Source organism: Carlito syrichta, unplaced genomic scaffold, assembly GCF_000164805.1.
Source record: "Carlito syrichta isolate Samal-C Ts95f unplaced genomic scaffold, Tarsius_syrichta-2.0.1 Scaffold303736, whole genome shotgun sequence".
Lineage (NCBI taxonomy): Eukaryota > Metazoa > Chordata > Mammalia > Primates > Tarsiidae > Carlito > Carlito syrichta.
The window spans coordinates 582,924-596,231 of NW_007247832.1; the positions used below are offsets into that span (position 1 = coordinate 582,924).

General features: G+C 39.6%; 1 protein-coding gene across 1 annotated transcript in view; it reads left to right on the forward strand.

Moving 5' to 3' along the window:
- Nucleotides 1-2,159: 2,159 nt before the first annotated feature.
- The window catches only part of WASF3 (WAS protein family member 3), a 66,565-nt gene continuing 55,416 nt past the window's right edge, over nt 2,160-13,308 (forward strand). Inside the window, exon 1 of the mRNA XM_021712927.1 lies at nt 2,160-2,255. The gene's annotated coding sequence lies outside the window, so the exon portion shown is untranslated. The remainder of the gene's footprint in view (nt 2,256-13,308) is intronic.

Here is a 13,308-nt window from a genome sequence, read left to right on the forward strand (position 1 = left end):
AATTCTTCAAGATCTGTATGGTTCCTGACTTAGTTAGAAATGTTAGCAGCTCAATAGGAACAGAAGATGTGTGTGTCCCTGTACAAAAGGAGCCAGTTCAATAGAGATGTTATGAACAGTCACCTTGTAGTCAGACTCATCCTGACTCCTCCTCTTCCTAGTTGTGTGATCCTGGACAAGTCACCTTTCAATTCTAATTTCTTCATTTTTTTGTAGAGATACTACCTGTCTGTGAGGACTAAGTTAAATGTATGTGAAGTATTAGCTCTATGCTTAGACCTGAGTAAAACATTTACTAAATAATAGCTAATAACAAAAATAATAATTCTGTAGCCTTTCACACAAATGGGAGAATTCATAATTTTGTTTCCCAAAGGAAGCATTAACACATGATTCCTAAACTTAAGCAGTCTTCCAGAAAACGCATGCGATGCTGGATGCTTGCCTTGCCCTTGGGCACGGTTAGCTAGATTGTACCATCTCTAAGTGTAGTGCTGATTGCTCTCAGAATCATCAAGTCAAGTCAACTGATCTGGTAGAGGTAAAATTAAGTGTGAAACCCGGGGGTAGTTTTCTGTATTTGGAAATAAGGTGATCACTTATGTAAATCACTTAGGAAAAAGCCCACTTTTTTCTTTTCCTGTGTGTAATTAAGAGCATGCTGTGACCGAGGTGAGTGGATTGTGTGAGCTCATGGGTTCAAGACCAGCCTGGGCAACTTGGCAAGACCTCATCTCTATGATAAATCAAAAAATTAGCAGGGCATGATGGCATGCCTGTAGTTCTGGCTACTTGGAAGGTTATGGTGGAAGACTCGTCTGAACTCAGCAGGTTGATGCTGGGGGCGGCCATGAGTGTGCCACCACACTCCAGCCTGAGCGATGGAGTGAGCCTCCAACTCAAAAAAAAAAAGAGCATGCCATACAGCCGTCCTAAGGAAGAGAAAGAAAATTGTGTGCTGCCTTCAATTTTAAATAAGTAAAACAGGACATAAGTGAAATAGAGTATCCCTGAATGGCGAATCTGTTTTTTTTTAAATGCTGTCAAAAGGATGCTGTCATAATCTTCACTGTGTAGGTGCTCAAGATCTATATAGAATTTACACGGGGCCAGGTAGTTCTTTTTAGTAGATTTGAAGTGCTTTTCTTCCATAGTAAAATTATACAATTCTTTCTTTCCTGGGCCTGGAATGTCTTTCCCAAGCATCGCTCCTCCCAGCCTCCTGGGACTTTCTTTAAGCACTTTGGCGTGCCCACCCCATATTTGGACTGCTGTGCTCTCTTGATTTCTGTCTTCCACCTTGTTGTATTAAAGTCATCTGAATAGATTTGTCACCCTCACAAGATTGAATATTTTCATGAGCAGGCATTTTCTTATTCATTTTTGTGTATTCAGTATTTAAAGATGCTTGGTAAAGTTTGTTGAATGGATGAATGCCTGTTCACTAGATTTTTCTTATATGTTCTCTTTCCCAACTAAACCATAACTCTGACTAGGAAACTATACTTATTATACTTCTTGTTACCTCGTAGCTTTGGCACATTGGTAAACAGCATTTATCAGATTGCTTTGTAGCCTTGCTGCTAATGTCCAGTATCCCAGAAATACTTTCTAGGGTCTATTTGGCAGTTATTACATCTTTGTTACTGTTTTATCCCCATATGTACTATTAAGAAATTTATAAAATGATCAAGATTTTTATTGAATTTAAATACTGTTACAGGGAAAATCAATTCAGCTGCTATTTTCTGGTAAAGTTCTTATGTGAATGATCAGTATTATTTGATTCATCCCATAGGCAGCAGCAAAACCTAAAATGTATGTGTTATTGTTGAATAAGGGAATTGAGTATTTTGGTTGAATATACTTATCATATACTTGAATTCTTGTTTTCTGCCCTTTGACTGTTATTTACTGTGAGTCCTTGAAGTTAGTTTTAGAGGTTATTCCAGGATAGGGAGTTGGAATTATACAGGAATTCACATACCGTATTAACTCCATGCTTAAACCAATTAAAAAAGAACTAGTCCTGGGATTAGAGCTCCCTCTATGAAATTGTTGAAATGTGAAATTTGAATTTAAGACTTTCTTGAAGACTTGAATGCATTTTGCCTACCAGTAATTAATTTTATGTGGTTTTTTTTTTTTCTTTTCTTTTTAGTTTTAACTTTGATTGCTGTTACTACTGATATCTGAGCCAAAGTGGTGATGCTACTCGAAGGAAATTTCTGCAACCCATAGTCAACAATTATATGGTAAGAATATGTGCCTTTTACCCTTAAAGCCATTTCAATTCTATAACATTATAATTTATAAATTTAATTGGAAATAGAATAGCATAAAATAGATTAGTATTTTTGAATATTAAATATTAGCATATTTTAATATATATTTTTGAGCTTTATATTCTATTCAATTCAGGGTTTTGAAGAGAAAAAATATTAGTTGATATATGCATTGCCATGTTAATTTTTTGTATGAAAAACAAATATGACTAGTTTATGATTTGTTAACCTGAGATCTCATTTTTCTCTCTACATTTTTTGCCTATTTACTTTTTTTTCTTGGTTTTTTTTTTTTATTATCTGAATCTTGCTAATAATGAGCAGGTGTAAGAAGTCATGATTTAAAAACTTAAACCTAGTTGCTTTTACTATAATTTACTCTGAACAGTGGTGGTGGTGATTGCAGCAGTGACTGAAATGAGGTTTTTGAATTATTTATGGATTTCAGTGATCTATCTTGCTCTGTCTTTGAGGAATAATTGAGGAGTAATGAGACATCACAGAGTAGTACAGCAAGTCATTTCTTTAGCTTCACTTTCCTCCCATGTAAAATACTATCATCTGTCTTGCCTGTCTTATGGAATTGTAAAAATCAGATGAGTTGATGTGTATGGGATCTTCCTGCTCCTTCTTTCCTTTTTTATGAAAGCACAGGGAGAGAATCACAAAGGTCTTTTGGTTTGGAATAAGGGAGCAGAAAGGATGATCTACCAGAAACTGGAAGACTTGATCTCTGATCCTAGCTCACTATGACCCAGGGCATGTGATTGCTACTTTACCATAGGAAAAATTGAATATGATATCCAAACTTTCACTTTACAGATTACTTTTTCAGGAATTTATCTGTGTTCTCTGACCACAATTGGATTAAGCTTGAACTCAGTATCAGATATCTGGAAACTTCCCCAATATTTTGAAATTAGCTATCACATTCTGAAAACCCATGGGTTAAAGAAGAAGTCACAAGGGGAATCAGAAAATATTCTGAATCGAATGAAAATGAAAATATAATGTATCAAAATGTGTGGAATGCACCTTAAGCATGACGTTAAGGGGAAATTTATGTATAGTATTAACTGCTTACGTTAGAACTTAAAAGTTTTGAAGCAATACTCAGTACAGTAGTACAACTTTCACCTTAAGAAATTAGGAACTGAAAAGCAAATTAAACCTAGAACATGAAGAGGAAGGATATAACAGAAATAAGAACAGAAATGAATAAAATGGAAAAAAAAATAGAGAAAAAAAGTTTATGAAACCAATAGCTGATTCTTTGAGATAAAAATGGATAAACCGCTGTCCTTATTAATCAGGAACAAAAAAGAAACAAAACAGAAATTTCTAATATTAGAAAAGAAAATGGAACCATCGCTATAGATCTTAGTGATATTAAAAAGGTAATAAGGGAATATTAGGAACCACTTGATGCTAATTCATTTGATAACTAAATAAATGAACAAATTCCATCGAAGACCCAAGCTGCCGAACCACATTCAGGGAAAAATGGAAAACCTGAATAACTTTGTATTAAAGAAATTGAATTTGTAGTTGAAAACCTTCCTGCAAAGGAAACTAACCTCACATGGTCTAACTGGTGAATTTTACAAACCTTTAATACCAATTATACACAGACTCTTCAGAAAATAGAAGGGAGCATAAGCTTATTTTCTGTGGCCAGTGTTACCCTGATACAAAAAACAAAGATATGTATATTATAAAATATTAGCAAATTTAATACAGCTAATATAAAGAGGATAGTACATCAAACCCAACTGCTATTTATTCCAAGAGTACAGAGTTGATTCAGTATTTGAAAGCCACTGTAGTTCACAATTTTAACAGAATAAACAACAGAATTTTTTACCCTTATGGTCATCTCAGTAGATGCAGGAAAAGCATTGAATGATACTCATCATCCATTTGTGATAAAAACGAAGAAAACAGGAATGGAAGGAAAATTCTCAGAAAAGTAGGAATAGGAAGGAGCATCCCTGACTTGGTAAAAGTACCTATGAAAAATCTACAGCTGGTATTAGAATTATTGGTGAAAGACTAAATACTGTTGCCTAACACAGGAGCAAGGCAAGGAGGGCACTCGAGCATTCCTGTTCCACGTAGTACTGGAAACCCTCCACAGTGCAGTGAAACAAGACAGAGGAATAAAAGGCATACAGACAGGGAAAGAAGAAATCAATCAAATCCAGAATTCCCTTAGCAGGGGAGCCTGAGAAAGGTCGAGGTGGTCTTCCATCATCTGATGTCGGGGAGATGGTGGAGATGGGAATAAATGCCGAATGCCAGTAGACAGTAACATCTGCTTTTTTTTTTTATACTTATGATATGAATCTGAAAGTCCTGAAAGCAAGGCACCATTTACACGCTTGTGGTTTTAAGTTACTGCTTTCTTTAAAGTTAAAAGTGAGCATCATCTGGGGGGAAGTCTATGTCAGCATTTTCTTCTTTATGCTATAATTGGGAAAGCTGTGTCTGGTACTTAAGCTGTATATCGGTTTGAACTCCATTAAATGACTCTTGTTTTTTAACTTATAGAAAAGGGCTGGCTGAAACAATGTTAAGATGCCCTCTTAAATTCTAAGAGGGCAAATAAAATTACTTGTTAAATGTACTATAACTATCATTTAGTTAAAATTGTTTTGTGTGCTTGCTTTCTATACCTTAAAATACATTGAAATGTTTTGTATAACAGTATAAGCCATATATTATGCCTATTTGATTTCTGCTCAGCAGTTTCCAAATATTTGCTTCTTTTTGTAAAGAGTGGCAGTGTGGTGTTCAGGAAGTCTGAGTTCGTCTCAACTGCTTGGGATAGTTATATGATAACACATGCAGTGTCTCTGGATGGTTTTACTGGAATTATTTCTAAGTCTCTTGTGACGAAACAATTTTAAAGACTTAGTACAATGCCTAGAAAGTTGAATGAAAATATGGTTTAATAATTGTGGGCCTTTCTATCTTAATGGCACATGACTGACCATATCAGCTGGTGCTGAATACTTGGTATGGCAGAGTAATATAGTATAGAGTGGGATGCAAGCTTAGGAGCCGATCGATAATCTTGGGTTCAAATGCTTAAAAACATACAGGCTTAAGCTTTTGTGCAAAATCCACTTAAATCCTTGAGCCTCAGTTTCTTCATCTGTGAAGAGAGGATAATAATCTTGCAAAGCTTCTGGAAGCCTTAGAAATAGTACTCAAAGATTCTGTCAGCCAGTGGGCCTACAAATGAGAACTCTAACAGAGAAACTTTGTTACAGAAATGCAAGACTTGGGCATCTGCTAGAAGTGGCTTTGAGTGTAAGTTCTCATGATTATTAGTTACATCACTCTGGGTAAGTCACTTAATGTTTTTGAGCCCAGATTTTCTTATCTGTTAAATGAGGGAAATGCTCACATTGTAGGGGGTGTCAATGGCACAATGTATATAAGATGCTCTTGTATTTGTCATTTAACCAGCTTACTACCGCTAGCTTTAGGAGTTTGATTTTTTTGGTTGATTTTCTGTTAAGTTACCAAGAACCCTGGCTGATCCCTTTCGTTGTGGTCACTGATGATTTGTTGGGATACATTCCGATGAATGGAACTGACAAGGTGTCAGAGTTGGGTGCTTGGAGGCTAAAAACGTGGGTTGCAGATTCGAGGTGTTTTACTATCTAGCGTTAGTCCTCCTGCTTTCATGGTTCAAAGAATTGACAAGAGTTAACTGAGGTAACCATTTAATTTATCTTGACTTTTTTCATAAGCACAGTTTCAAGTTGCCAAAAATAATGCCATCAAGATATTTCTTGTTTCTAAAACCACAGACCTGGTTTGGGGGTATGCACAGTGGGGAGCTTTTGGAGAGTTACACAGCATTGCTCCTGCTTTGACTTTGTCCTGGTTTATTGTGTTCATTCATTGGACATTGCCAACATTTGACTGTTTTTAACCAACGGTAATGATTTCATATGGTGCAACTTGATGTTTTAGGGCATGTAGCAGCGTTTTCTTTACACACTTGGCAAATTGTCCATTTTTGCATTATACAATTTATTGTTTACTCTTGGAATTTAAATTTACTTTTATTTTTATTATTATTTTTTGAGTCAGAGTCTCACTCTGTTGTTCAGACTGTAGTGCAGTGGCACGATCATGGCTACCACAGCCTCAACGTGCTGGGTTCAGGTGATCCTTCTGCCTCAGCCTTCCAAGTAGCTGGAACTACAGGTGTGTTCCACCATGCCTGGCCAATTTTTTTATTTATTGTAGAGACAAGATCTCGCCAAGTTACCCAGGCTAGTCTCCGGGCAGTTCTTTTGCCTCTGCTTCCCAAAGTGCTGGGATTACAGGTGTGAGCTACTGCTCCCAGCCCTTAAACTTATTTTTGATGAACTTTGGATTTTCTTTTGTAATTTATGTGGTGAATGTCATTCACAAGTAATTGGTATACAAAAGCAAGGCATAGAAACAAACATGTATACGTCTTTCTTAACAGTAAAAGGAGATGCTAATTTTTTTAAGACTTGTAAATTATGTTTAACTAGATGATTGGAAACAAAAACTAGAGCTTTTACTAGAGCTTTTTGAGAATTAAACTTTATAGTCATAGATCAGAACAGATAGATTTTGAGTACCTAAAAATTCTCTGAGATCATTATTTTTTAGGAAGTCATTTCTCTCAAGCATGTGTCAAAATACTCTTGATGGTTTTAACTTCTGAGTGTTTATTTTGATGTATTTTATATTACAAAACTAATGTAGCTTTAGCTAAATTTAATGCATTTGTAAAATGTAGGTTGTGTTTTATTGTACCTTGAATAACACTTTTAGTTTTATTTAAAAGCATTAATTTAACAACTACATAGTGCAGATTATAAATAATAATGCATTTCTTATATATTACAATGGACCACAGGCTGATAGTGGTTCTGATCAATGACTTTTTCCCCTTCCTTTTCAATTAGCATGAAAGGGGGAGGTGGTTAACATTTTTTTTTTTTTTTTTTTGAGTTGGAGTCTCACTCTGTCGCCCTCACTGGAGTGCAGTGGCCACTCCCGGCCACCGCAGCCTCGACCTGCTGGGCTCCAGCGATCCTTCCACCTCAGCCTTCCAAGTAGCCGGAATTACAGGCATGCGCTACCACACCCAGCTGATTTTTTGATTTATTGTAGAGATTAGGTCTCGCTGCCCAGGCGGGTCTTGAACCCGCGGGCTCAGGCAATTCACTCACCTCAGCCTCCCAAAGGCGTGGGATTACAGGCTGAGCCACCGAGCCCAGCTAACATTTTTTATTCTGTTAGGTAAGCATTTATTTTTTCGTGCCAGTGCTGTCTAGTGTTTGTGTTCTACTTTTTAGCTTTTGAAGGTCTTTCCTGTGTATCATCTCATCGCAGCCTTTTGATACCACCAGACAGATATGGTTGCTTCTGTATTTAAAACAAGGACTTGAGGTTTAACCAAACCTTGTGTGACACACGCCGGGCCCAGCTCTTGAACAACAAGGGCTTCTGCTCGCCACACCATCTGCCTGCTTGGCTGTCACGTGGAGTTCCAGGCCTGGAGAAGGGCTATCTGTGTGCAGACTGGAGGTGGTCCCCCCCTGGCTGGGCTATTGGAGCAGACTCTCTTCCATGAGGGACTTCTCCAGAAGGAGAGCTTTTCTTTGGCACTTGTGTGTGCTGTTTGTATTGTGTCCATCAACGACAGCCTTTTGCAAGTCCTGTTTTGGAGTGGTGCCTGTTTGCTAAGTTTATCTTGTATGTCTTGTTTGTACTGTCATGAGATTTAGTCCAGTGTTTGTGGCTAACAGTAGACTTACTTTTACTTGACCATTGTGTTAGAAAGTAGTTATTAAATAAATGTTCAGTGATTTTTCAATTTGTTATCTACCTGTCTGATTCATTTTTAAAAACTGCGTATTGAGGCATAATTGATACATAATAAACTATGCTAACTTACAGTGTACCATTTGATAAGGTTTGAACTATGCATACCCTGTGAAACCATTACCATAATTGAGATGGGGAACATACCATTACCATTAAAATTTTTCTTGTGGCCCTTGGTTGTCCCCCCTTGTGTCTCTCCCCCACCCTCACGCAACGCTAATCTGCTTTCTGTCACTGTAGAGTAGTTTGCATTTCCTAGAATGTTATATAAATGGAATTAGGCAGTGCGTACTCCTTCTGTCTGGCTTTCACTCAGCATAACTGTCCAGAGATTTGTCTGTTGCTGCAGGTATCAGTAGTTCATTCCATGTTACTGATAAATAGTGTTTCATTGTGTGGCTGTAATGTGGTTTGTTTATACATTTGCCTGTTGGGAACATTTGGGTTGTTTTTAGTTTTTGGCTCTTATAAGTCAAGCTGTATGAATACTCATGTACAAGTCTTTGTTTTTTTTTTTTTGAGTTGGGGGTCTCACTCTATTGCCCAGGCTGGAGTGCAGTGGCACGGTCATGCTCACCGCAGCCTCGACCTCCTGGGCTTAGGCAATTTTCCCACCTCAGCCTTCTGAGTTGCTGGGAGTATAGGCGTGAACCACCATGACCTGCTAACTTTTTAAGTTTTTTGTAGAGATGAGGTCTAACTATGTTGCCCAGGCTGCTCTTGAACTCATGCCTCCCAAAGGGCTGGAATTATACTTGTGAGCCACCACCATACCCAGCCATATGCATGTGTTTATGTGGGCATATGCTTTTATTTCTTTGGGGCAAAAACCCAAGGGTAAAATGGTTGGATCATATGGTAAGTGTATGTTTAACTTTTTAAGAAACTTACAAAGTTTCCTAGAAATTATTTTACTTTCTCTTGAGCAGTGTTTGAGAGTTCCAGCTTCCCTGCATCTTCACCAATACCTGGTATGGACAGTCTTTTTAAGTTTAGCTATTCTAATCGGGATGCAGTCATAGCTCATTGTGGCTTTAATTTGCATCTCCTTAGTGACTGAGCATCTTTCATGTGCTTACTTGCCATCTGCAGGTCTTCAGTTTTTCATACGTCACACAGTGAGTGGCTCCAGTGAACATTTGTGTACGTGAATCCTTGTGCACAAGTGAGAATGTTTCTCTCAGAATAAGAAGTGGAAATGCTAGGTCAGGATGCAGATTCTTAGCTTTATTAGCTGTAAGTCTTGGGAAGGGCAGAGGGTGACAGCCATTTGTGTCTCTCGCATGTAGATTGCCTGGGGCTTTTCATTGAGGCTCTCTAGCCACACATGCTGATGGCCAGAGCCCGCCTGTCATGTTTTTGACTTGTGGTTTCTTCCTTGAATTTGATCCTATTCCCTTTCAGCTGTTGGAGGTTAGCTGTCATTTGTAGTCTTGTAGTGTTGCTGCAGGTATTTTACATGTCGATCTTTTTTGTCGTTTCTGCAGATTGAAAACTGGAGGCGAGACCCAGACTAGGTGCTATGTTTATTCTCCTCATCCAGACTAGTTTCTGTGTCTTTAGCCCTCCAGTTCAAATTACGTAACTTTTGAAATGATTTCCTGTAAATGAGTTTTCATGCACATCCCATATACACCCTAGTTATAATTGTCTCATTTTAACTGAGAGATGCACTTAGCACGTGCTAGGACCTTAAAAGAAGAGTAGATTACATATAATTACAAATCAAGGAAAAAGAGGGTGTTGTTATTCCTTGGCTCAAAGGTCATGTGAAACTGCAGTTTTCCTTAGCTTACCCATGCAAGTCAGCGCTCTGCTAAGTCTCCTAAGAGATTGGAGATGTATTCTGGTCTTATGCAAACAGCTTCCCAGCAGACATCAAATGGAATTTGAGTCACCAGGTGTTGTACTGAATCATGGTGTGCAGAGATCTAGGCAGATGCATCCCCGGCCTGGGAAGTAGGGAATCTGGGTCTATGCAGTGGTTAGCCAGAGGCTGGTCGTGTTATCACAAGTCATGTATATTGAAAGCACAAAACAGAGTATGGTGGGGGTCTAAAGCTTGTGCACACACGCAGCAGCAAGGCAGGCATTGAGGGGCTAGGCAAAACCAGTTATTTAGTAAGAGAATAACATATCTGGTATAGATGGACCTCGGAAACAGACCAGCTACTTCTTTTTCAGTCAGAGCTGACTGTTCATGACCAGTGGTCAGGGGCTTAGAGAGTGAAAAATGTGGAGGGACCTGCCAGGAGAGAGGAAGAGATTGAGTAGAAGCATCGCGTTAAGTAAAAGTAGAGGTCATGGATCCCTAGGGTATCGAGGCAGACACTGTTCTCTACCATGGCTGCCTTTGTCTTTTGGTAGGACACAGAAGTGAAGTAGCCTTGGCTTGTTGGCACAGACGGGACTTGCATGAAACATATACATATGGGGGTGTGGTGAGCACAGCACCAGCGGAAGGGGGAGACTGCAAGTCTGGTGTCTCCACCCCTCTGGGGGTTTGCAGATCTCTTTGTCTTGATCTTTGATTGTAAAATGAAGTTGTTTTAAATCTCCAAGCTTCCATTTATCTTAAAATTTTTTATTAAACAGCTGATTTTGTCTGGGTGGTCAAAACATGAAACAAAAATGGTTCCTGGTGAGAGTACCTCCAAAGTTTCTGGGTTAGTAACATGCATCTGAATAAATGTTTATGCACAACAAAAGAATATACACCAGATTTGGGCTCACTGAGTATCTGGTTATATGGACACTCGGACCACAAAGGGACTTAGAAACAAAGTATGAATATATTTTGAAAATATTTTACATCTAATGGAACGTAGTAATTTATTTAACTTTAAGAAGTACAAACTAAGATGGACATAACACAGAGCATAACAATCAGCTAAAGTGGAAATAAATGGTGGCAGGTTGTAGGACCGTGCATATTTGGGGCCTTTGCCCTCCCTTTGCCCAGGAGGGAAGAGCAGAGTGAGACGGAAGAGACTCAGCTTCTGGGCCCGTTCATGGTGGATTGTGGCTTTTTGCTTGGTCTGGTGGTGAGGGGGTCTTCCCACAGCAGAGGAACTATGAGACGGGAGCTCATGGCGAAAACCTCCGTGGAGAGAAATCTCTGTGTGCTTCTGATCTCTACCTTTCAGTTAGGGCCATCCTAGCTTCCACCTAAAGTGACTTCTGGTGCATTTTGTGACCCACAGAAGACAAACGATCTCTTCTTATCCCAGAATGTCCTCTCCTCTCAAGGTGAATATTTCATAAAGGTTTTTCAGACATGTCATCAGGCTATTCCTTACACACAGATCTGCCCTTTTTCTGGGAGGTCTATTATTTAGCTGTTGAGGCTGTGTAGCAAAGTCCAAGTGATTTTAGCATGTGGTGGAATGCTGCTTGGAAGCCATGAATAACAAGACAAAACCGGTCTTCCGTCTCTGACTTTTTTTTTTTTGAGTTGGAGTCTCACTCTGTCACCCAGACTGGAGTGCAGTGGCACACTCATGGCCACCCCAGCGTCGACCTGCTGGGCTCAGGTGAGCATTCTGCCTCAGCCTTATAAGTACTGGAAGTACAGGCGCGCACTACCATGCCCGGCTAATTTTTTGATTTATTGTAGAGATGAGGTTTCACCAGGTTGCCCTGTTCTTGAACCTGTGGGCTCAGGCAGTCTGCTCACCTTGACCTCCCAAAGTGCTGGGATTACAGGCTTGAGCCACTGCGCCCAGCCTCATCCTCTGACTTTTGTTGAGTAGTTTTCGTGTGTAGGCACAGTGCTATGGAGCAGGCGATGTGGTGTCTCCCCTGATTCCCCACCAAGAACAGAGGCTTTCTAGTTGTTTCGATTTCCAGGTATGAGAAATACTTTTAATGTAGCACTTGTCAGCACTGCAGTGTGACTTTTTATGTCTGTCTCTACCACTAAGCCATTAACTCCTTGAGGAAAGGGATTTGTTTTATTATTTTTGTTCAGTTTTTGTATTTCCATCAGTTAAAGCATAATAAAAACTCACTGAATGTTGGGAAAGTAGGTGCCTCGGACCTGGTTGTTTCTGAAAGCCAGCTGAATGTCCGACTGAAAGTCAGCAAAGCAAACCAGAGCTGAAAGGGCTGTAGAGAGGGTCCATTTGTTTTTAGGAACTGAGGCCCACCCTGATTAAGACAGCAGCATGGGGTCATGCAGTGTTAGTAGCAGAACTAGGGCCAGAGCCCTGGGCCCCCAGTTCCCAGTCCGGTGCTACCTCACTGTGTCTTCCTTTCTCCCATCTGCAGAAACATGCAGACCGCTATTCCAGAGAGCAAAGTGCTATTAGTTGCATTCTATGTGGTCTTCTTCCCTATACCCCAAATCACAACTTCTACATAAAACTTAAAAAATAGGAGGTCAGGTCCTGTGACTCTAGAAGATGGTGTAACAGAGTGGGAGTCTTGGGAGCCTAGGTGCTTCCCTTGACTGTGGGAATGGCATGTCATTAGTGACAGTCTTCCAGGAAATGCCAATGAGCACTTGACTCAAACAGGGTGCTGGAAAACTGAGGCCACCAGGCAGTGCCCTTGCCCTTTGAGGTGAAAGTCAGAGGAAGGGCTTGGGCCAGCATTGTGTCACCCCTCTCTGTGGGCATTGGGACAGGGCTGCTCCTGGGTCATTTTCATTCTGAGGGCAAAACTTATACATACAAGTAAACATGATTAAAAAGTCAAACATCTGCAGTCTGCACATATTTAGTGTGCTGTGTGTAATGTACTCTGCACCACGTGACTTAACCCTGCCATGCGCTGTACTCACTGCCTGGCATGCAGCACTCAGACTGAAGGTTATCAGCACAAAATCTGTTGTTAATTTTGTATCCACAACTAGCACTAACTATCAGCAATATAGTTTTAAAATGTAGGAAAGATGTAATGCAGTTAATATGTGACCCTGCTTCCCATCAGCCCTTTCTGCAGTGCAGTATACACTGGGAAACGATCAAAGTTGTGCTTCAGCTTAATTTACATGTCCCATTGAAGTATATTCTCTGCACGAAAGCTTTATCTATGCTAATACAGTAGTGGTGGTATTCTTTTCTTTCCAAAATGGTCTTCACTTTGGGGTCTACACATACAAATTCTTAGAGTATACTTATATGTTCACTCATCA